Here is a 23,162-nt window from a genome sequence, read left to right as displayed (position 1 = left end):
AAGCAGGGATGTCTTGTGATAAGTCAGGCATGTGGTGGGGGGGTGCACCCCATTTTACTACGGTTGATGTAGCGACTCCATTTTTATAACAATGGCTTGCAGCTATGCCTCTCCAGTGTCTGCCTGGGTTGTTACACGGTCTTCTTCTCAGTCCATCTCTGCATGCAAATTTTCCTCTTCTTATAAGGACATTGGTCAATTAAGATCCACCCTAATCTAGTACAACCTCATCTTAACCAATTATATCTGCAAAGACTCCATTTCCAAATAAGGTCACATTCTGAGGTTCTGAGTGGACATGGATTGTGGGGGGGGACACTGTTCCACCCAGTAGAGTGGTGAGGAGCCTATCCGTGCACATGTGGGCTCAGCTTACATTAACTTCTCTCAGGATCCTTCCCCATCTGCCGCCCGGTCAGGCACACTTCCCTTGCTGATGCTTCCTCGCCATGCACAGCTCCAACAGAGAATCAACCTGCTTCATGCAACTTCCTGCTGACTCCATCTCCAGCCCCATTTGTCATGAAACACGGGTTCCAGGAAAGCCCGGTGCTCCTATGCACAGAGGCAGATACTGGGCAGGTGGGGCAGAGGCATCTCTCCCAACCCGGAGGAGGCACTCCCTGTTCTGCATTCAGAACACTCCCCAGGCACAGAAGTCATTGTCACTTGGTGCCATGCCCACAGGCTACTGGAAAGTATCACCCAAAGACATCTGTACTTTAGGGCCTACTCTCAGAGTGACATAACTCGCGCTTCGAAGCCAGGCCGACCTACGTCCAGTTGAGCAGCCTCGGTCTCAACGGGGTCAAGTGGGGATTAGACCATGTGAAAAGTTTGTCAGCCAACCCTGGAGAGCCTCCAACCTCACTGTGTCTGCTTCTGCCTTTAACACTTTCTTCTCTGCACGGCGGTCTGGCCTGGGCCACCCGGCCCCCAGCACAGCCTCCTTGTTCCAGGAGTGGCCATGCTTCTCCTGCTCCTTCTTGCCTGCTGAGCACCAGGTCACATGGTTGACTGTGCCCTTGGCTCACTCTCTCTCCTTGCACTTGGTCTGAGGACTCCATTCCTGTTCCTGGAGTTCCTTGGCGGTCTGTCCTCACTGTGCAGACGCTCCAGGGAGATCGCGCCTCCCCCACAGCTATCACCCACTACACACAGGAACAGACTACCGGGGTATGAGCTCAGCTTGCACTCCTCTCAGGAGCCCTCCCCATCTGCCACCCGGTTAGGCACACTTCCCTGTGCTGCTTCCTCGCCATGAACGGCCCCACCAGAGAGTCAACCTGCTTCATGCAACCTCCTGTTGACTTCATTTCCAGCCCCAATAGATGGCAACCATTTTAAGGGCAAGTGCGGTTCTTGTCCTAGCACAGTGCCTGGTGCACAGTGGGAGCTCCAAGTGACTGCTGCATATCATCCACTCATTCATTCACTTCTCTATTCAAAAAATATTTAGAGTCCAGGCACGGTGGCTCACGCCCGTAATCCCAGCACTTTGGGAGGCCGAGGCAGGCGGATCACAAGGTCAGGAGATCGAGACCATCCTGGCCAACACGGTGAAACCCTGTCTCTACTAAAAATACAAAAAACTAGCCAGGCGAGGTGGCGGCGCCTGTAGTCCCAGCTACTCGGGAGGCTGAGGCAGGAGAACGGTGTGAACCCGGGAGGCGGAGCTTGCAGTGAGCTGAGATCTGGCCACTGTACTACAGCCTGGGCGACAGAGCGAGACTCCGTCTCAAAAAAAAAAAAAAAAAAAATTTAGAGAGCATCTACCAGGAGTCAGGTACTGTATAAAGCACTAGGAATTCAAATGAACAAAACAACTACCCACACCATCCCCTGGCTCCACTGGCATTACATTCAAGAAGGGGAGATGGACAATTAATAAAAAACATAAAAATGCATCACGTGGTGTCAGGAGTTCTGAAGCAAGCACAAGCCAGGGAGGGGAGATGACAGGAGTGGGAGCCCTACTGGACACCGTGGTGAGAGGAGGTGAGCGGGCAGCACTCGGGCATCAGTAGGGGAGGGAGCAGCGTGTGGTTATTTGGGGACGGGGCACTCCAGGTGGCGGGAAAGGCCACTGTGCTGCTGCTGATGCAGCCGGAGCAGGCAGTGAGGCTGAGACCAAGAGACGGAGTCAACCCAGGTCAGCAAGGGAAAGGACGGCCCATTTCTGCAACGCCCACCTGCGGCCACCATCTCCAGCCTTCGCGTTCCTGCCTACCCAGCCCAGCTGTTAAACGAGGAGTCTGAAGCCCAGCTTTTAGCAATGAAGCTTTGACCATTCAAATGAGCCAGATTCTAAGGGTAGGAGTGGGTGGGGAGGCTGGGTCCAAGGCCTCAGCTGCAGCTCACCTGGATTTCCAAAACCACAGCAATTCCAGGTTTGAAGTCAGCCGAGAACTCACCGAAATCTGCAAGCAGAGAAGAAGGGACCCTGAGAAGGAACTTCAAACTCCACACAATAAGCACAGCAGATTAAAGCCAGAGTGGCTCTGTGGCCCGTGGCACGTGTTCTACATTTAGAAGAAGAAAAATTCACGAAATGGAGCAAGAAGAGTGGAAAAGCTCCTCGCTGCCCAGCCTCAAGATGCAATAAACTGCTTATTGAAAATGCCTGTTTTCAGGCAGGTACGGGGTTTTCATCCTACAATTGTCATCAGTATAAATTAATGGCTTCTCTCAACAGGGCTTATGTACTTAGCAAGTAAATTGGGTTAGATCATTGCTAAATTTTTGCCATTTGGCACATATGATATTTATGCACTTAATAGCTTCATTAAGGAGGTTTCTGGGAGTCTATTACTGAGCAAGCCTATAAATCACTGGGCAATAAATTCAGAGAACGTGCCTTAGCATTCGTCTAATCTGGCCATAGTTTTAATTAAGTGTTTCAGCTAATGATTTCCATTTATGTTTAATAAAATTTATTGCGTAAAAATAAGTTATCAGACCCCAGTTTAATTCAAGCTCTTCTAGCTGATGTGGCTGCCCCCAGCAGGGTGCAGTGTGTATTAATGAGTGGCCGTTTCCATTTGGAGGTTTCCACTGGGCTCTGAGTCACTAGTCGGCATGCGGAAAGGGTCCAGCTTCCTAGGTTTACCTTAAAAATCATTTGCATGGAAAAAAAAATGTGGTAAAGTGACCCTTGACTACGTGATACACAGAATGAGATCAACTGTAGGCAGCTACACATAAAGGTTGCTTTTGGAAACGGTTCCAAAAACGCAGGTATGCATCCCAAGTGCCACAGAACTTGCCTCGGATTATCTGGCACTGTCTTCTTACTCTAAAATCAAGCAACCCATCTCCTGACAGCGCCCACTCTTCAAGTGCATGGGCTCATTAAAGGCAATTGTGCATTGCTCACTCCCTGTGCAGACCTCACAGGCCCTGCTGTACGCACATTGCCTCCCTCAGAACCAGACCTCTGGGGCCTCAGGCTGCTCGGTGCTCATGGCCGACAGCCACAGCCAGGTCCCTACCACACACCCCTGCCAGCCCATCCCGGGGACTGCTCAAGATGGTCAGGGTCATGCCCCCTCCCCAGGGCAACCCACATCCAGTGACTGACACATGGGGGGGTGCAGGTACCCTACCCTGTGGCCCTAGCTCAGAACGGCTCTGGGCAGCCATCCCTACTCCAGGACACAACCCCAACCCTCAGGGCCGCCGGGGCCTTCCTTTGCCTAACCTCACTGCTTCCACTTCCCTGGAAATGTGACCCTGAGAACAGCCCCCTAAACCATGTCACAGTTGGCCTCACAGAGCTGCCCTCTGGCCTCTACCTCTCCTCAGCACCCTCACTGAGGCAGAGGGTGGTACCTTGACCCCACAGGCACACTCAAGGGTGTTCATCACAGCACTTCTTTGTGAAAACCATAAGTCAACCTAGAGACCCATCAAGGCTGTATAAAACGACGAATATTTCCGCAGCACTAACTCTCCTGCATGTGAAATGGATGAGGTAGGTCTGCACAGAATTACCAGATAATTCACCAAGCTATGTTGAGGGGGGAGAGAGATGGCCATGATGAGGCCTTTTAGGTCAAAACAAAACCACTTGATCGATATTCTGTGAGAATCTAGTTGGCTAGCTCTATCTATAATAGAAACGCATGGGAACATTCTGGAAGGGGACACAGAACTGATGGAGATGGTTCCCTCGGAATGGGTGAGGGCTGAGAAGGGATGACAGAGAACAGGAGGTGGGAGACGTTTGATCAAAAGAGACTTCGCCTTCATCTGGAATGCTTCCATTTCTTTTTCTTTTCTTTTCTTTTTTTTAACAAGAGAGTGTATTCATGTATTGATAACTAAATTAAATGTTAATCACTTTTTTGGAATGTGAGCCATAATATACTTAGGTTGGCGCGAAAGTAATTGTGGTTGTTGCCATTGAAAGTAATGGCCAAAAGCGTAGTTACTTTTGCACCAACCTAATAATTTTCTCTGAAATATATGGATCGGATCATTTATGAGGATGAAAAGGAAAGACGCACGTCAGAAATACTTAGATGTCATTAAGTGTCTGCTGTGTTCCTCAATTAGACGAAAATAATTGGGTTACTTGTAAAAAAGAAAGCCAACTATGAAAATATGTCTAATCCATGACACCAAGCTGTTACCAATTTACAAAAATCTTCAAAAAGCATTTCCCAAAACCTTGGGATTTTCTTATTGGAAATTTTCCATGACACTGGTGGTTGTTAAGAGATGAATCAAGTTGAGACCCATCAATGCAGGTTCCTGATTCTTGAAGCTGGTTCTTTTCTTTTACAGTCATACGTCCCTTAACCACTGGGATACCTTCTGAGAAATGCATCCTTAGGCAGTTTCCTCCTGCGGGAGCCTCACAGAGAGAACTGAACGAACCTGGAGGGTACAGCCTGCTACACACCTGAGCTATGTGGGCAGTCCCTTGCTCCTGGGCTGTAAACCTCCACAGCATGACGGTACTGAGTACTGTGAGCAACTGTAACACAACAGTATTTGTGTATCTAAACATAGAAAAGGTAGAGTAAACATACGGCATAAAAGATAGACAATGGCCCGCCTGTATAGGGTACTTACTATGAACGGAGTTTGCAGGACTGGAGGTTGCTCTGGGTGAGTCAGTGAGTGAGTGGTGAGTGAATGTGAAGGCTAGGACATCACTGTTTGCTGCTGTAGACTCTATACACACTGTACACTCTGGTTATACTGAATCCATTTACATTCCTTTTTCTTTCTTCAGGCCAGGCATAGTGGCTCACACCTGTAATCCCAGTACTTTGGGAGGCAGAGGTAGGCAGATCACTTGAGTTCAGGAGTTTGAGACCAGCCTGGCCAACATAGTGAAACCCCATCTCTAATAAAACTACAAAAATTAGCCAGGTGTAGTGTCACACTCCTGTAATCCCAGCTACTTGGGAGGCTGAGGCACGAGAATTGCTTGAACCCAGGAGGCAGAGGTTGCAGTGAGCCAAGATCATGCCACTGCACTCCAGCCTGGGCGACAGAGACTCTCTTTCAAACAAAAATTTTTTGTCTTCAATAAAAAATTAACATTAGCTCACTGTAAATGTTTTACTTTATAAACTTTTTATTTTTTTAACTTTTTGTAATAACACTTAGCTTAAAACACATTTTAACTGTATAAAAATAATTTCTTTATATCCTCATTCTATAAGTTTTCTTCTGTAAAAGACAATGTTGTTTGTTTTTGTTTTTGTTTTTGTTTTCACTCTTCGTTAAAAACGAAGACACAAACACACATATTAGCCTAGGGTCAGGATCACCAATATCACCACCTTCCACCTCCACACATTGTCTTCAGAGGCAAAACAGGCTTGGAGCTGTCATCTCCCATGAGAACAATGCCTTCTAGAAATCCTCCCCAAAATACCTGCCTGAGGTTGTTTCACAGTTAAATTTTTTTTTTAATAAGTAGAAGGAGTACACTCTAATGATTAAAAGTACAGTATAGTAAACATATAAACCAGTAACACAGTCATTTGTAATCACTAAGTAGTATTATGCACTGTACACAATTGCATGTGCTAGACTTTTCTCCAACTGGCAGTGCAGTAGGTTTAAACCAGCTCACAAACACGTGAGGAATGTGCTGTGCGATGATGTTTCGGCAGCTTCCATGTCACCAGGCGATAGACACTTTTCAGCTCCATTACAATCCTGTGGGACAACCATGCTATACAGAGTCTGTCACTGACTCAAACATCACTATGCAGCACTTGACTGTAATTCATGGTCACTTTTTAATACTGACACAAGTGAGGCAACTTGCATTGAAGAATATCACCATGTCCATAAACTTGGTGCAAGGTTGGGATTTTCATAGCATTAGTGAGGCAGACATCATAAATCAGAGAACAGCACAGCTAAAACATCCTTGGAGGCCACCTCACCCAACCCTACCATTTAATGTGGAGGGAAAAGGTCTAAAAGGACTAGAGAGGGCAAGTGACAAAACCACTCAAGGAGAAACTCCATCTGAATCATGTTAGCACAGACCACTGCAGAGGACATTCACATTTTCCCAGCTTGGCTATCTTCCCCTTTTTCTGGAAATAGCCCAATTGTCATTCAGCAGCTAGGCTGTATGATTTGTGGGTCCTGATGCAAAATGAAAATGTGGGGCCCCTTCTTCAACAGTTGTTAGGAATTTGTAAGACGGTGACAGCAGAAAATTAAACTAAGAGCAGGTCCCTTCTGAGAACAGGGACCCCATGCAGCCATCCAGGCCACACACTCAAGAAGCCAGGCCAGTCTCCCCATCTCCTCCACAAGGCTTGAACAGAGGTGACATCCATCCCTAAGGGCAAGATCATGTGACCCTCAGCTCACCCAGCCCCTGTGTTACAATTCTCAGACATATTGACTGGTTCAGTGGTGAGCATGTGACCCAAAGACGTCCAATCAGAGCAACTCCCAGGGCTTGCGCCAGGAGTGCTGGGAAGCTGTATTCTCCTCATGCAGACCTTGGAACCTGTAGCCCAGCTTCTGCTGGCAGCCTTGCTGTGACCATGAGGAAAGAACTTGTCTGGAAGGAAGACAGACGCAGCAGGCAGAACAGCTAAGCAGGGAGCCAGAGAGAACCAGGCTCTGATCACATCCTTTATGCCTTATGACAAACTTCCCCATTATGTGATCCAATACAATTTTGTTTGTTTAAACTGGTTTGATTTAGATTTTCTGCCACTTCCACCCAAAAGCATCCTCCCTGGTAGAAGTTTCCACAGATCATTAAAAGTGTACATTTTGCCCAAGTTTGTGTGGATGGCAATTTGGCAATGTCAATTAATATTTAAAATGTTTGTGCCATTTGCCCATAAATTCTATTTCTAGGAAGAAATTTACCCTGCAGAATCCCTCACTCAATTATGCGAAAACCTTTTTAATGGTCTTTGTAGCGTGGTTAATAATAATGAAAAATGGGAAACAACCGTATCTCCAGCAACAGAGGACTGGTTAAATCAACAATGGTCATTTCATTGTCCTGAGTAACAGAGAAAACTTCAAAAAAATGAGGTTGGTAGGTACTCCCATAGGCAGGAATCCATGATGTGTTGATGAGTTTAAAAAGCAAGCTGTACAAGAATCTTACAGTTTGATCTCATTTTGTAAAATACGTTAACAACCTGCTGCTAGCATATATCTACAGAGAAAATGTTGCTGGAGGATTGCGGGGATTATTGGAGGGGCTTTCAGTTTTACAAGATACATAAAAATTCAAATACTGCAGAACGCTAATGAGGATGTATTGGTTTTACACTGGGAAAAAAAAAAAAGATATTTTAAATTCCAAAGTGCATAATTTGTCCTGAGGTATTTGGCCATAGGTAACTCTGTGACACCAGCATTAAATAAAACACGATGAGACTCAGGCCTGCTGCTGCCAGTGGTTCCTGAAGGTTTGAGAATGTGTGCGATGGCCATTCCGGTCACCCTGGGTTCCCTGTCGCCAATGACGTTAACAGGCTCAGAGTGGTTGATTTTCTGCCTCAGAGTCCCCTGGTGAGCAGGAGTACCACTGTTCCTGTCCATTTTCACATGATCACCATAACATGTCTTTTTTTTTTTTTTTTTGAGATGGAGTCTCCCTTTGTCACCCAGGCTAGAGTGCAGTGGCATGATCTCAGCTCACTGCAACCTCCACTTCGTGGGTTCAAGCAATTCTCCTGCCTCAGCCTGCTGAGTAGCTGGGATTACAGGTGTGCCACCACACCCAGCTAATTGTTCTATTTTTAGTAGAGATGGGGTTTCACACCTGTTAGCCAGGCTGGTCTCAAACTCCTGACCTAAAGTGATCCAGCCGCCTCAGCCTCCCACAATGCTGGGATTACAGACGGGAGCCACCACAGCCAGCCTCATAACATGTCTTGAATGTGCCCTTTAACTGAAAATTGAATGTTTAAAAGACATGGTGAGTTGGCTAAGCACAGTGGCTCACACTTGTAGTCCCAAAACTGTGGGAGAGCAAGGCGGGAGGACTGCTGGAAGCCAGGAGTTTAACACCACCTTAGACAACATACTGAAATGCTATTACTACAAAAAATTTTAAAATCAGCCAAGGGTGGTGGCGTGCACCTGTAGACCCAACTACTTGGGAGGCTGAGATGGGAGGATCACTTGAATCTAGGAGGTTGAGGTTACAGCCAGTTATGATCATGCCACTGCACTCCAGCCTGGACAACAGAGCAAGACTGTCTCTCCAAAAAAAAAAAAAATGACATCGTGGGTAGCTCCTACATTATTGAGATCTCAAGCCATCATTTCTCAGTGAGGAAATAAATGTTTATTGAGCAGCTATTATGTGCCAAGCACTGAGGAAGCAGCACTGGAGGGTTTAGCCCCATGGCTCTGTCTTCCTGGAGCTCTGTAGGGAAAACAGATATGAGGAGTGGTGGAGAGAATGATTCAGAGGGTAGTGGCTGTGTGTCAGATGCTAAATGCAGCTTCTGAGTCTAGAGGCTTCTGAAAAGAGAGCAGTTTCAGAAGAAGCCTTAGATGAAGTAAGAGTCATCAAAGATAGACATGCATGAAGGCCCTGGGCAGGAAGACAATGAGACTTAGAGCAACAAAAGGAAACCCAGTTTGTCTGGAACACAGAGAGTTAGGGGGAGAGACATGAGTGAGGTGAGGAGGCACCTTGGGTTGGGCTTTACAAACCATGTTTAAAATGTTGTCCTTTCTCTTACACAGGAGGCCGAGGCAAGGAAATCGCTTGAACCCGGGAGGTGGAGGTTCCAGTGAGCAGAGATCACCCCACTGCACTCCAGCCTGGGCGACAGAGAGAGACTTTGTCACACACACACACACACACACACACACACACACACACAAAGAAAAAATAAAAAGTTGCCATTTCTCTTGAAGAAAATGTAAAATCCCAGGGAGTTTTAAGCCCCAAGGAGCTTGTGATCACATTTGCACAACAAAGGAGATAGTCTGTTGTGCAAATGTTGCCAGTGAGTGGTAGAGACCCTGAGAAATCCCCGGGCAGAGGATAGAGGCTGCAGTGGCATTCTGGAGGTGGGAGTGGGTAAAGCAGTCCAGACTCCCTCAGCGCCAGAGGGAGAATCAGCCTGGCGGAGCTGGTGAGGAGTCTGGGGTGGGGAGCCAGTGGTGCAGTGGTGAGGAGTTTGGGCTGGTGAGGAATCTGGCATGGGGAGCCCATCTGACATGGTTTGGATGTGCATCCCCTCCAGATCTCGTGTTGAAATGTGATCCGCAATGTTGGTGGTGGGGCCTGGTGGGAGGTGTTTGGGTCATGAGGGCAGATCCCTCATGAATGGCTTGGTGACCTCTCCATGGTAATGAACGAATTCTCACTCTGTCAGTTCACGTGAGTGAGAGCTGTTTCAGGGAGCCTGGAGCCTCCTTCTCTCTCTCCTGCTTTCCCTCTCACGTGGGACACATCTGCTCCCCTTCTCCTTCCACCGTGATCGTAAGCTTCCTGAGGCCTCACCAGAAGCAAATGCCGGCGCCATGCTTCCTGTATAGCCTGCAGAACTGTGAGCCAAATAAACCTCTTCTCTTTATAAATTACCCCACCTCAGGTTTGCCTTTAGAGCAGTGAAAACCAGACTAACGTAGCATCTCAGCCCAGCTCCCACTTCAGTGCCATACTCCAAAGTGGACCATGTGTCATCATACCCTCACCACTTCCCAGCTGTTTGCTGTGCACTGAGGACCGTGCCGAGCCCTTCGTGTCACTTCTACAGGTGCTCACGACACCCAGCACTGTGTGGTTCTCGTCTGAGGCATGACAAGCTGGACACGGTGCCCAAAGTGACCCCACCCATGAGGGGCAGCAGGACAGACTGGAGGCAGGATCTGCTGCAGAACTTGCCATCCCAGAGCAGAATGAAAATGTGGGTCGTTGTTGAAAAGGTGCTGAGCATCTCAGGTCAGAACTACAGAGCATTTAGTGGAGTGCAGGGCCCCTCTGAGCGCAGGGCTGTGCAACCCCCCTGGACTAGAGCAACGTGTCCAGCTCCCAGTTCAGGGTCAGTGCTGACCTTGGGTGGATGCTGCAACCATATCGGTCACTTGATGAGCACTAACTCACACCGACTGTCAGGCAGAGGAACGGTGAGAGTACAGCGTGCCTGCTACGGTGGCTCACACACGTTTTTTCCCAGCGTATTAATGATTTGAAGCAATTGGGGGTAAGCTTTCTCCCACTTGAAAAGCAAACCTTAGTGATTTAGAAAATGCTTTCAATCCATCGAAATACCTTCCTTTAATGCAAGTAGTGGCTGGTTTAGTGACTTGAAGAGCCACTCCACTCTGCTAGTTAAGCCACCTGCAGCATCTGTGAATGAACATGAAGAGGCCACAGCTTGTTTCTCCCTGCTTTAAAACAATGATGAGTACACAAAGGCACACCGTGGATGCAATTCGCTTTTTATTTTCATTTTTCAAATGATCTCTATGCAAAGTAAATACACTCCAGGACCTACAACTTCAAGAAGGAAGCCCAGGCTGCATGTCTTATGGCTAGAAAGAATGATTCCACCACCTCCTCAAGCTGGGTCCCAGCTCCCTTTCTGTGCCCCTCAGCTGGCCCCTGCTTCTCCTGGGACAGGCTCTTAAACCTCTTTATGCCTCTATTTCTTCATGAGAAAATCAGGAGGACACTCGTCCCTATTCCACAGAATTCCAGGGTGATGGGTGCCTGGTGCCGGGCCCACTCTAGGCTCTCAGTATGTGTCCAGGTTCCTCACTGGGGGTCCCATGTGTGCAGTGATTTACATAATGGCCCTCCTGTGAACTCCACCCTGGCAGAAACCCACCACATGTGCCACAGCATTCTTGAAATGGGACTTATCCCAACTGAGGTTGACTTTAAGTATAAAATCCACATCAGATTTCTAAGAGTTTGTTTAAAAAAAAAGTAAAATAACTCATTTATATTCTTATACTGATGACATGTTGAAATAATATTTTGGATATATCGGGTTACATAAATATTAATGAAACTAGTATTACTGGTTTAATTTTATCTTTTTTAATGTGGCTACTAGAAAACATTAACTTAAGCACAGAACTCACTTTGTATTTCTTTTGGATAGGGGAGGTTTAGACCAGGGGCCAGCAAACTTTTTCTGTAAAGGACCAGAAAGTAATTGTTTCTGGCTTTGTGGGCCAGATGATCGATGTCAGACCCACTCAACTCTGCCACTGCAGCCTGAAAGCTGCCACAGGGAATATATAAGTAAGTGGGTGTGGCCATGTGCCAATAAAACTTTATTTACAGTATCAGGCGGTGGGCCATATTTGGCCTGCAAGCTGGAGTTTGCACTTTGAGCCCCATGAGGGCAGCAGGGACTCGCTTCCTCACCACTGTTCTCTCTGCACCTCATAGAGGACCCAGCACAACGTAAGTGTTCTGTAAATATCTGATGAATCAGCAGATGGAGTTTATCTAAATCTGATAAAAAGTAGTATTGTTTAATTGAGAAAGGGATGGACTCTGTATTAAAAGGATAAATGTTGCCCCTCGTGACTGCAAATATGTGATTTACAGGGTCAGAAATGTACATCCCTGCTCTTAGCTCATTGAGCCATGACTCCAGCAGACAGAGTAATGCAGTGTGGGGAGGGCAGGCCACTGTGTGCAGGAGGCTGTGTCCATCTGTGCTTGTCAGGGGCCACCTTTCCCTTCTCAACAGGGTCCTCACAACCCGAGAGCTGTGTGGGATGCTTCTGTCTCCCAAGCACCCTCTCTGAGGACCCCTGCGCGGGAGCGCACATAGGAGAGACGCTGTTTCTCTCCCCCACCTGCTCTCCTCCACACAGCGTGTCCTACAGCCAGGGCCTCAGGCCAACTTCAGGCCTGTAGCCTGCTACCCTGAGGGTCTCCAGGGGAGAAAAGACTGACAGTCCAGCCTGATTCTCTCCACTCACCCCTCCTTGTCCTCTCTCTCCTCCTTGGAAGGGCAGCATGCACAGATACACGCACACAGAAAGGGAAAAAAACTCTAGCTGTTTAGTTCCATCATATCTGCTTCATCTCGACAAGCAACTCTTTATCATCAAACTCCTTCTCCCCTACTCACCCTTCAGGCAGGGCTCACAGGCTCCTGCATTCTCACCACCGCCTCTCACATGCCCTCCCGCTTGCTCACCAGGCCACTACGAGGCTCTGTTCTAGGGGCACCATGCACACAGGACCCGGCCACACGGTAGCTGCATTCCACGTGGCTGGTGCCCTGTGGTTACGTTAGCAGCTGGACTCCTATCCAACCTCCCCTGAGGGAGAGGACACACACCTCCACATTTCTCAGTGAGGTCCCAGGACCCCTCTAGCATCTGCCACCGATGAAGCCGTTGGTAAATGCCTGCTTGTTTCCATCCTAATAGCAAGGAACAATCATAAGTATCAGAGCAGCCATTCCCCAGAGCTTATTCAGGGCTGGGCACTGAACTGAGCCCCCGGCAGGCAACACCTCACTTACCTCTCACCGAGGAGGGAGGCAGAGCTTGCATCTGTCTTTGGAGGTGAGTGTCCTGAGACGCAGAGGCGAAGTGGCTTCTCCAGGATCTGCTTGTAGGAGCCGGCTGTGCTGGAATGGAAACTTGGTCCGACTGACTCACAAGCCTCAGCTCTTACTTGGGTTGTAAAACTGTGAGTGTCCATGCCCACTCTCACCCTTGGAAGTTCAAGATCACCGAAAAGAGTGTTTCCTGGAATGCCCGAGCTTCCCGTTGAAGAAGTCCTGTACCCATTGGCACAGATCACCATGGCTGTTCAAAACCCATTCCCATTATCTGCGGACAGGGCTTTCCTCCTCCTGGATCTCCACTGGACTCTGCTATCTGAATCGTTCTGTTCCCCTCCCCCTGCCATAGATGTGCCACAAAAACCACTGCTAATTCCAAGAGTTTACTTTCAAAAGAATTTCATTTGGGTTTACAAGAAGGTAACAGAAGCCCTTTGATCTCAACAAGGCACGTACTGTTTCATTCCATGGTTTATGAAACAATTTTAGACTAATTATTTTTGACAACTTGCAAATGTTTGTAAACTTCTTCAAGAAGGAAATGGCACAATTATGTCTTCCTCTGACACAGAGAAGGAAGTTTCCTTTGTGCCAAGTGGCTGACGTCTGTTCCCCCAGGAGAACTGGGAAGCCTTGATCTTCTGAGGTGCTCCGGTTTCTGCTGAAATACAGGGTTAATGAAATTGTCCTCTGGGCCGGTGTGAGTTACATTTAACGAAGCAGGTGAAAAGCCACTGTGGTCAGAACTGTTCACTGTGGTGACATCTTTTGTCATGTGAGCGTGATGGTCATGGTCAAATGTTGGCCTTCTTCTGAGTCTGGATGCCGTCCCTCTCCCAGCATCTGTGCTGTTTACCTGTATAGCTGCTGATAAACAAGCCTTGCCATTAAAAAGAACCTGGGTTCTTCGTCTGCTTCAGCATTAAAGAAAATCATCTCAAATCATGGCTATTTGCAATGTGCCGAGCAAGCCTGGGAACTTGAAGACACCCTCAGATCCTGGAAATGATAAATTAAAAACCACAGAATTGCAGCGAGGCAAAGTGAGGCCCCTGGGCTCAATACTACAGAGAAGTAGATTTGGGGCAGTCCCTCCACAGCCCAACTCACATTTTAATGCCCTTTTGCTTATTGACCATTGTTAATTCAAGTATATGCACAGCAAGCAGGTAGAAATATTGCCAAGCCAACCGACTCTTAATCCCTAGCTAATTCCTGGTCAACTAACTATATCCTTCCTTTATTAAAAAGAAAAGAAAAGAAAAAGGCATTACAAATCTTTCGTTGAAAACAAATTGCCAACTGAAGAAAAGACCTTTTTTTTCCCCTTGAAAGCAATGAGCTGACTTTTACACTCTGGCCCAATAAAAGGAATCACTCTCTCTGCTTCTCTCAAATATTTTTTCCAGGGCACCAACAAAGTTCTCATTATTTTCAACATAAATCTGTTTTGTAATTTTTGAATGAAAAGTTCCTTTTCACCATTGTGACTATAAGAAGAAATTCTCAATACTCACCATTAGGAGATAGTCACAAAAGCAGAAGCTTCATCAAGCTAGTCCCTTTCTAGAAAGGTAATGAAGAAAAACTTCAGATTTTTAATTTTTAAAATGGGGCCTGTAGAAGTGGAAAAGATGGGCAGGTGTATCCAGCATCACCCACTGAGGGTGCTTCTACCTAGGGAGAAACAGCGCGTGTCTCAGGGCAGACTGATCTTTAGAAGGGAGGAAGCCTATTCACACTGGCCCAAGAAAGGGCTTAATATCAGGAACCTCACGGAAGCGAAGAAGACAAAGTGGCCAGCCTCCAGCCAGACAAGTAGGAAACAGAAGTCCCCTGGAGACGTGGCCAGCCCCACCTGAGCACCTAGGACGTTCACGCCCATTAAGCAGTGCAAGATGCGGCACCCGAAGCCCAACCCCAGCCCCGCCCCCAAGCACCAAGCAATTCTGGGGCAACTGAGGGCATCTGTCATCTCTCCCAGAGTCTAGACATACACGTCCCTCCTTTTCATTTCTACTGGTCCATTTAAAAATTAAAAATCTGAACTTCGTCTTTGTTAACTTTCTAGAAAGATACCAGCTTGGCCAAGTTTCTACTTTTGTGATTGGCTCACAATGGTGAGTTTGTTGCATGCCAGCATCACAGCTTTGACACATCCCCTGCACAGCACTGCACAGATCACCTGCACCATCACTGACTCATATCTTCTCTGTCAATCTGTAAATAATAAGACCATTTAAAAACAAGAAAAAGAACTATGACGCCCTTAGGGAGGGTAATTTGACAATGTCTGCCAAAATTGGAAGTTAATGTTCTCTTTTACTTAGTAACGCCACTTCCCAGATATGCTCCTATGTGTGTGGGTTGATGCGAGTCCAAGCTATTCCCAGCTACTCTGTTTATAGCATCAAAGACCTCAAGCACCTTAAGTGTCAATTAGTAGCAAATGGTTGAATGAACTGTGGTACATCCATAAAATGGAATTCTATGCAGCAGAAAAAAAGAATGAGGAAATATACAGATAGGGAACAATCACCAGGGTATATTATTAGGCCAACAAAGACAGAACAGTTCATAAAGTATGCTACCATTTGTGTAGAAAACTGTTGAGGGAGAACATATATTTATAACAGGTTGTATTTGCATAAACTCTTTGGAAGGATGAACAGAAGTCAGTGGTAACACAGTGTGGGTAGGAGCCGGGTGGCAGAAGACAGATGGCAGGCAGAGTTTTCAATACAAACCTTTTGATTTGCATTGATTTTTGAGCTGAGAGAGTGTTCTATCTGGCCAAAAATAAACAAAGCAATTATATATTTAAAGGAAGTTAATTGTCAAATCAAAGAACATGAAAACTATCTATCACTCCTGCACGCAGAAAACTACCGTTTCCCTTAACTGGTGCATAACCATAGAAATAGATGAAACAAAGATTAGCTATCAAATCATGAAAAGACAATGGAGAAGACTGAAACTCACATTGCTAAGTGAAAGAAGCCAATCTGAAGAGGCTTTGTATTGTGTAATTCCAACTGTATGACATTTTGAAAAAGGCAAAATTACGGGGACAGTAAAAAGACCAGTGGTGCCAGGAGCTGTGGGGATGGAAGGATGAATGGGCAGAGCCCAGAGGATTTTTAGGTCAGCTAGACTCTTCTATAGGATCCTGTAATGGTGGATATATGTGATTTTGCATTTGTCCAAACCCATAGAATGTACGACACCAAGAGTGAGCCCTAATGCAAACTATATGTCATCCATCTGTCAATGTTGGGTCATTGATTACAACAAATGTACTACCCTAGGGGGAATCTTGAAAATGGGGGAGGTTGTATGTAGGTGGGGGCAGGAGGTAAATGAGAAATCTCTGCACTTTCCACCCAATTTTACTGTGTACCCAAAACTACTCTAAAAATTAAAGCCTATTTTTTAAATGGATGAAACACCACTATACAGTGTTAGTAACCTCTTAGCACAGTCACCTGCAGAAGCTCCCATCCTGAGGCTCACTCTGTTTGCATTAGCAAAGGGTGTCAAAGAGAAGCTCAAGACACCTAACACCAGCAGAGACTTCCTATTTAGTCTTCAAGGGCCAAGCAAGAGCTGACTTGTGTGGTTTTCTCACTCTGTGATTCAATGTCATTGTATGCCATGATACCACACTTCAGGTAACATAAGCAATCAATGCTACTAGTTCCTTTTGCTTCTCCTCTCCCCAGAGGTCAAGTTGTCTTAATGAGTTGCAGTACTCACTTGCTCCTTGTGGCTTCCCATCTTTGATGAACGCTGTAGCAGTTGGACACGGCTCATGAGCTGGGTAACAAGCAGCTCCGTAAATGCCCAGCAATCTATTAAGTGTGTCATGGTCTGCTCTTCACTCTGCACCTCTCCAAGGTGAACAGAAGAGGTGTCAGCTCCAGTTTGCAGTGGTGTCTCAAAGCTGTGACAGGTAAATAATTCTGATTTTACCTTATTTTTTGCAGATGTTAACAGGCCATGTAATCAGATGCATCAATCTGATTTTCACAGACAGCTGCCCCTGAGCCTGTTCAAGCCTCAGCCCTGGGGCTGAAGATGACCAGGAGCACAGGCTGAACAAGAGATCAGAGCCCCAGGGCTCTCTGGAGCCAGAGATTATGTTTTAGTTGGGGAGATCACAGAGCACTTCAGAGAGATTCCTGTGTGGGGAGCCATCTTGGGCACTGACTGCCGAGGGCTTACTGGCAGGTGACAGCATGGGACATTTGACGAGGACATCCTTACCTCCTTTGTCATTCACCTTGTTACTCTTGATGAGCAGCTCAGTGAGCATAGACTTGGACCTGCCCATCTTACAAATGGAATATTAAACAGAGGCACTACAGCAAGGCTGCCCAGCCAAGGGACACAAGAGTGAAAAAAGACAGTGGAAGGCTGAATTCTTTCTGGAATTTGATCTGCTAATTCATCAGCAGCTTAGGGAAGGTAAGGTGTAACCCGAGTGCTTTGATTCTCTGTGATTGTTCTGGGCTTTTTCCCTCTCTGTGCATCTCTCTAACCCACAGGCTGGCCCCTGCGTAGAACAAGAGTGGTTGCAGGATCCAAAACCATGTGAATGCAGCATACCACCTGGAAGGAGACAGAGCTTTTCTTTCCCAGCTGCTTACCAAAGACATGGGTGTCACTCAGATTGGACCGACTGGAGGCATCTTTCCATCCCTGAACAAGGACTACAGCCTTGGGCTTATGAAAGCTCCTCCTGGCATTGTATAAATGCCACAATTCCAAGCCCCCTTCCCCATGCACGTGCACACACACACATTTCACCATAAAGAAGTGGGTAACAGCATTCGCCATGGGAATTATATTTCACTATAATTTAGGTTTTATTTTAATCACCATCATTATCAGCAGCAGCGCATATCCACCTGGAGTGTCTATGCCAGCATTTTACTAGAAGCTTAGCATGGATTCCCTCACTTTGCTCTCCCATCAACTGGAGAGATGATTTGCTCAGGGTCCCGTGGCCCATATGTGGCTGAACTGCAAGGTGAGCCCAGGTCCCAACTCCAGTGCCTGTTTCTCTGACTGAGGAGCTATGGCTATAGCCATGCAGAGCACAAGAGAGTCTCCACGTAGGTCAGTAGGTACATGTGACTCAGAGTGGCTCATAACAAAAATTCAACTCAAATCAGTTTCAGAAAATAAGATGGGAATGCAAGGGACTCACTGGCTCACGCAAATGAGGTCTCTTGTCCCAGTTATGTCCAGAAGCTCCAAGGAGGTGCCTGGGACTCGACCTTTCTCCTTCTGTCAGTTCCTCCTTCCTAGGTGGTGGCTTCAATCTCAGGACCTTCTGTTCACAGAGAGCTCCTCACCTGCCCCCACTAGCTTAGCAACCCTGGCAGGAAGCCATTCAGCATTGCTGACTTTAATCCTCATTGGACCCTGTTGGGCGAGGAGTCCAGCCTTACACCAATGATGGAGAGACCAAGGGTTTAGAATATGTGAGCTTGCCTGAGCTGGGTGATGTGTGCACCGCATGGACTAAGAGTGGAGAAGGGATGTTCCCCCTAGATAAGACAGAGGATCACCTTCCAGAAATTGGGGAATGCATCCCAGACAGAGTAGAATCACAGATATCTGCTACAAAAGGCTCTGTCTCCCTCGGGAAAGTGTGAGCCTCTTCCTATCCAGTCTGTTTCCCACAAGACAGCAAAGCCAGCAGTCTGTCTGCCACTGTCACCTGCCCAGTCCACCCACCTGTCCTGGCTTATGTCCTTCCTCTTCTCTCACCTCAGCAGATAGTCTGCAGAAAGGGTCAACTCCCAGAAAATGCTTAAAACTGATGGAGTTTTCCCACCTATCTGTGGACCGCATTCTCGCGCCCATTTTCCCATAGTGTTCCCATCTACCTTCTGAGCTTGTTCTCAGGGAAAGCCCTGCTATTAGTCATTCACATATTAGTTCAATGTTTGCCAAACTTAAATTGTCTAGGAAACCCTACGTGAATCATACCCTACCCACACCCGCATATCACCAGGACCGCATTGTTTACTTCATATTTTCCTTCAAATGATCTCAGCTTTCAAATGAAAATAAATACACTTAAAAATGAAACTTGCCACAAATAGAAAACAATAAAAAAGGAATACCATGAAAATCAATGAATATTATTATATTCTGCTGAGGTACTGCAGCTATCAACACCTCTGGGCCTCTGGTCCGTTCTCCCTGTCAAGAAAGAGAAAAAGGCAAGGGCTACAGAGGCGACTGAGCCTGTCTGAGACAGTCTCCGAGGCTCTCAAGACTGAATGGAACTGAAGAGGAAGAACGTTTACTATGTGGATGGTTACTTAATGCTGAGTCTCTGAACACCTCCTGGTGGTAAGTGCCCCTCACTCACCAGGGCACCCCTGGTAAGCACCCCAGAAAAGCCATCGAGGACTTCAACCCTTCTCCTGGAATGAACAAGAACTCCCCTCAGAGAGCCATTTCTGGTCTAAGAAAAAAGCTGATGCACCACACTCTTGGAAGCAAACCAATCAATACTTGCCCTGTAGTTTATGTAACGCACAAATCTTAGAATCCTTACTGTACACTTTCATGAATCCCTTCCCCTCAAATTCAGACAGCATCAGCCAAGAACCTCAATGAATTAAAACAGAGAGTGGCAAGCTCTCTCTTGGGGGTTGTTGGCCCCAATCTCCTGTGGCTCCTTCCCAACCTGACCCCTGCTTATCAAAAAGTGTGGGGACACACAAAGGATGAGGGGTTGCCCCTCTGTTGTCAGAGGGAGAATGGAGGGCAAGACTCTCAGAAATGGTGATTCCAAGGCAACAGAGAAAATAAGTGACTTCATGTCATGCAACAATGTCACCTGGAGCCATCCCAGAGAGTAAGAGAATCTTATCTACTAATGTGGAGAGATGGCCAAGACAAAGCAGAAGGAGAGAAGAGCAATTGTCTATGATTTTATTACAGCATGTGATGTCTGTCTCCATACCCAGAAATGAGCATGTGCTCTCTCTATGTATAGATCAGATGACATGGAGACATTTATTAGGCAACTACAACGTGCCTTTGCTCCTCTTACCCTCAGAACTTCCTTGAGGGGCAGGCATTATGATTCTCACTTTACATCAGTGGGAATTTGGACTTGGTGAAGTTAGGTTGTTTGCCAAAGTTACAGGCACTGAATCAGGAACCTGCCCTTCAGATGTCTACAGCCCGCACCCCTGACCATCAGAGGCCAGACTGCTTCCCGCAAGGATGCCAGCATGTGCATGAGAGAAAAGTCTGGAAAATCACACAAAAGCAGCAACAGACCCTATCCTAAGAGGGCGAGATGGCATAAAAAGACCTCTCTTTTTCCTGTTATTCTACATACGTCTGTGTCATTTGAGCTTGACTTTACATTGAGCATGGATAGATTTTGTATTAAAAGTGAACCAGGTAAGAACCCTGGGTAAGGCAGGGCTCCATCCTGTCTCTCTCAGTGAATGTAACAACAAAAGCTAGGCAAAATTGCATGGAGCATTATTTGTGAGCTCTGAAAGTAGACAGGGGCAGGCAAATCCAAAAGAAGACCAGAATGTGAACTGCCACTCAGTGGGCAGCAGGCTCGCCATTCTTCTCCTTCTGGACCCCCAAGCCTGATACCAGTACAACCTGAGACCTGGACGTGGGCATCAGGACTCAGAGAGAGAACTTGGGGAGGAGGCCTCTGATCTGGCTTGGGGAGTGAGAAAGCAGACTCCTAGGACTTTGAAAGAGTGCAGAAATCCCCGCATTTTTCTTTTTTCCATTCTCTCAGCTCCCAAGCAATAATCAGTGGCAGAAATAGGTTCCCACAAGAGCCAAAATTCTGAAGGAGGAGATGTTTCCTTTCTAGTCATTGGAGTTTCAGAAATAGACAAGAAAGAGTGTAGGGCTGAAAAAGTATGCAATGAAATGATGGCCAAAAACTTCCCAAATTTCACAAAAAATATAAGCCTGCAAATTAAGAAGCTCAGCAAACTCCAAGGGGGATAAACCCAAAGAAATCCACACCCAGACTATTTTGTAATCAAATTGTAATCAAATATTTCACTATTTTGATTACAAAATAGTGAAAATTAAAGTAAATAACAATAATCTTGAAACTGACAGGGAAATGCAATCTAACCTGTAGAAGAACAATGATCTGAATGACTACAGATTTCTCATCAGAAACTATGGAGGTCAGAAGGAAATGGCACACCACCTTTGAAATGCTGAAAGGAAAGGATGTTCAAATCAGAATTTATCCAGAGAAAATACACTTCAAGAATAAAGGCAAAATAAAGATAGTTTCAGATGAAGGAAAACTAAGAGAATTTATTGCCAGCAAACATATATTTCAAGAAGTACTAAAGGAAGTTCTTCAAAAAGAAGGAAACTTGAAGAATCAGGAATGAAGAAGCAACAGAAATGGGAACAATCTGTGTAAGTACAATAGACTGTTCTCCTCCTGAGGTTTCTTTGTTTGTTTGTTTGCTTGTTTTGAGACAGGGTCTCACTGTGTCACCCACACTTGAATGTAGTAGCACCATCATGGCTCACTGCAGCCTCAACCTCCCAGGATCAAATGATCCTTCCACTTCAGCCTCCCGAGTAGCTGGGACTATAGGTGCATGCCGGGCTAATTTTTGTATTTTTTGTAGAGATGGGTGTTTTGCCATGTTGCCCAGGCTGATCTTGAACTCCTGAGCTCAAGTGATCCATCAGCTTCAGCCTCCCAAAGTGCTAGGATTACAGGCATGAGTCATGGTGCCCAGCCCAATTCTTCTCCTAAGTTTTAAAAAATCTGCTGGATGTTGGGAAATAACAATTATAACCTCTGATGGGTCTTCACCCTATGTAGATATCATACATAAGGCAAGTATAACATACAGAACATACAGGGGTATGGTGAAGGGACCTACAAAATTTTCTGAATTCTGAGTACACCACTTGTTCAATAATGACTCAAAAAAAATTACTCAGTAAATACTTTCTACTGGAATGCACTATGTGTTGTCACAAGCCCCAGGCTCGCCAATAGGAATAGGGAGACTCTGAGGAACAGAATGGACTTGGTCTATGAAGACTCCACAATCTCTTGATGACTCTGTGGCCGGATCCTACCAGGAAATAAAGCAAGGAACCTCCTGCGACAGGCCCCTTAGAGCTTGGAGGAGAACAGTTTCGCTTCCCCTAAGATATCTTTCCCTACAAGCAAACTAGGAGAGCCCAGAAGGTCGCACATACTGTGGGAAGCCTGGAGCCTTTTCATATACTTCAGTAATTTTTGTTTGTTTGGCAAATTGCATTTTATTTTTGAAGACTATTGGTCAGAGAGCCTCCCCATCTCATGCATAGATTGATGGATGAGCAGAATATATGGAGATACAACAGAGAGAGAGAAGAGAAAGCAAGCTTGTGTGGGTCATCATTTACCGCTCTCCTCAGCCAATATCGCTGGTATTGCAATATGATCCTCAAGAGCCCTGGGACCAAACTGTTACACTCACGGCCAGAGCCTCCACCTCTCTCCCCTTGGGAATGTTCTCCTCGCTGAGCTAGCAGCAGCGATAAATGATCTGATTTGCAATCTGTCCCTTTGCTCTTGGGACTGTAAATTCAGCTTTAGTGTGTGATGCACAGGGCCGGGCTGTTCCCAGCCTCCCAAGTAAGCAGCTACCCAAGGCTATAATGTCACTTTATCTCTCTTCCATTCAAAGGCAATTGAAAGTGAACCGAGGAGAATGAGGGCTGCTTGCAACTCCCGGAACCCTTGAGCAGTGCTTGCTGAAGGGCGGCTGGTGGCCCAAAGGCACCTGGTGCTAAAGGAATGGAAAAAAAGCAACAATGCAGAATGGCAAACTCTTCATAATAGTCACAGTAATAATTATCACAATAACCACTGCTGTTTATGGAACACTTCTGCATGCCAGGCTCTGTGCTAGGGCCACAGGTAAATGCCTTTGTCGATCTCATAAGACAAATTTGCAGTAGAAGAATCTGAGTGAGGTCCAGCAAGGTCTCAGCTTATAAGTCAGGGAGCCAGGAGCTGATCTTGGCTCTGCCAGACTCCAAAGTGTCTACTCAAAACTGCCATGTGCTTCTCCTCCTACAACCTGGAGGAGTTAGCAGAGTCCTGCC

The 23,162-nt window shown here is 46.4% G+C and overlaps 1 long non-coding RNA gene across 1 annotated transcript in view; it reads right to left on the bottom strand.

The window, feature by feature from the left end:
• Window positions 1–13,398: 13,398 nt before the first annotated feature.
• LOC111555681 overlaps window positions 13,399–23,162 on the bottom strand; it is a 47,533-nt gene continuing 37,769 nt past the window's right edge. Inside the window, exons 2-5 of the long non-coding RNA XR_002735597.3 lie at window positions 16,773–16,959; window positions 15,133–15,236; window positions 14,534–14,582; window positions 13,399–14,015 (exon numbers count right to left, since the gene is read on the bottom strand). This is a non-coding gene — a long non-coding RNA (uncharacterized LOC111555681). The remainder of the gene's footprint in view (window positions 14,016–14,533; window positions 14,583–15,132; window positions 15,237–16,772; window positions 16,960–23,162) is intronic.

The sequence above is a fragment of the Piliocolobus tephrosceles genome, chromosome 20 (assembly GCF_002776525.5).
Source record: "Piliocolobus tephrosceles isolate RC106 chromosome 20, ASM277652v3, whole genome shotgun sequence".
Taxonomy (NCBI): domain Eukaryota; kingdom Metazoa; phylum Chordata; class Mammalia; order Primates; family Cercopithecidae; genus Piliocolobus; species Piliocolobus tephrosceles.
Note: the sequence above shows the minus strand (reverse complement) of the source record. Positions and strands in the feature narration are given on the sequence as shown.